The following is a 2,312-nucleotide window of genomic DNA, read 5'->3' on the forward strand; positions in this document are numbered from 1 at the left end:
ATCCCTAGTCTCTACCCTTTAGAAGCTAGTAGCGCGCTGCCCACTCCCATAGGTGTGACAAGTAAAAATATCTCTGGACGTTTCCAAATGTTCCTTTGGGGGAAAAATCATCCCCTAGTTGAGAAACAGTTATCTAGAGTCAATAAAAAAACAATCATTTGAGGCTCTCTTAACAAATGCAAAAAAAAAAAAGAAAGAAGAAAACTGCTTAAAGCCAGGAGGCCAGGTCTATTTCTTCAGTCCATCTCAGCTAAGAAAAACAGCCACCACCACTCAGGCCATGTGGGTTCAGATCTTGACTCACAAGGACCAAAACCAACTTCTTGTGCTTCAATGCTGAGTTTTAGTCAAGCAGATGGTTAGAAGAACTTCACTGTCACTACTCTTAATGGTAATAAAAACAACGTATAATTTTAGACCAATATATATGCAGGCTGCCTCTCAAACATCCAATATTAAACTGCAAGATACACTAAATACCGATCCTGACAAATGCTGTTTTAAGGAAGAGGTGCTTTATCTGTAATAAACACATCATCTTTGCACCAAATCGATACAAAAATTTATCTTAAAAGTTAAGCAAATCTCACCTTGTAGTGTCTTCATTTTATGTCCAGCTATAGTCTGACTCTCAAATTCTCAAGTAGTTAATTAAAACTGACAAGTTTTTTGCTATACTTTACACAAATGCTAGTTTTCTAATCAAAAACAATCTTCTTCCTGTTCTACAGTAAGTTACACCAGCAAGATGCCCATCTCTTAAGACTAAGTCTATCAAAATAACACTTTCCCAGTGCAAGCCAGTTCCCAAGAAGACAATGCCAAGGGAAGGGCGAGCATGGTTTTGAGGACCAGGGGGAAGAGCACAGGGCAGGAACTAAAAGACTGAGTATATGTGTGACTGAGTGGATGGCATTTCATCAGATATTCTAGCCTCCCTGATCACACACGCTGAAATGCAAAACAGCACCCATCCAACAAGAAGTCATGTCCCAAACTTTCTTCACTTAAGTACACTTCAATACCCAGTAACCTTTCAAACCTGAATAACCACCCAGGAGTGCACCCAGAAACCCTGGAGTTACTCATTAGGGGACCAATCACACTGAGAATGCAGCGTCCAAAAGTATAGAGAACAGAATCCATGTGAGCCTGATTGGCTTTTCTTTATTTAACCACCTCCTGAACACAAAGCATGCTGAGGCACCACCACACCACTAATAACTACTCCAGGAAACCTTTGTAATTCAATGAATCTTCAACCACCCCTCTCTTGAAAAAACTAAAAAAATTTCCATTTTAATTTCTCAGTCCAGCTGACTCTTAAACACACAGAGCTTTCTAAAGACATTCACCAGGAGCCAAGGCATTTGACTTCCTAATAGTACCTAAACATTTAAAAATCAAATTGAAATTAATAATAATAGCCACGAATTACTAAGCTGATTCTGCAGTGAGGCACTTTTTCTAGCTGCTTTACAAGTATTAACTCATTTAGTCCTGACAAACTTATGAGATAGACACTTATTATGCCCATATTCCCAGAGAAGGCAGGGAGGTTCGGTAACTTGCCCAAGGTCACAAGGCCAGAAAGTAGTGAAACCAAGACTTGAACCCAGGCAGTGAAACTCCAGAGTGAAGAAAGCTCAGACATCACCACCACTTAGAAGACGTCCCAGTGGCTGGAAAGCTGGAGTCTTTTTCCCACTTGCTGCTCACCTGCAACATGACCTTGAGGACGAAATCGAAGTAAAATTCACATGTGCAAAGTGAGACAACATCCACGTTAACAAGTGCAGCGAGGATGAATGGGAAACAACTACCAAGTGCCCCTCCCATAAAATCAAAACATAAACAAAGCTCTATGGGTCCCACAGAGAAAATGTTAGGTACCGGGAAAATTATACATATGAAGCTCTGACACGTCAGGGCACAGAGATACATCTGAGGACTCACTCCACGCACCTAACACCAAAAGTCCAAGCTGCGATCACAGCCAGGAGGATCTAGGAGGAAACCCCTGCGAGTTAACAGTGAATGGGCTTCTTTAAGAGGGAGGTACTTCCAGCCGCAAGAAGGACCACCCCCCTCGCTCATATTCGCCAGGGAGGCATTCGTGACCAGGTCTACATTCGAGTCACAACACCGGAGTTAAAAAATCGCTCGGGAAGCTATTTAAATACTCCGGGCTGTTTTTGGCGTTTTCCGAAGAGTCTGCGGCGAAGGAACAGAAACACACGGAACTTGTTTCCCGGAGGACGGAGCCCAACAATAGCCTTCGCGAGTCTGCGGCGAGCGGCCCCTCAACTTGA

The sequence above is a fragment of the Pteropus alecto genome, unplaced genomic scaffold (genome assembly GCF_000325575.1).
Source record: "Pteropus alecto unplaced genomic scaffold, ASM32557v1 scaffold43, whole genome shotgun sequence".
Taxonomy (NCBI): Eukaryota; Metazoa; Chordata; class Mammalia; order Chiroptera; family Pteropodidae; genus Pteropus; species Pteropus alecto.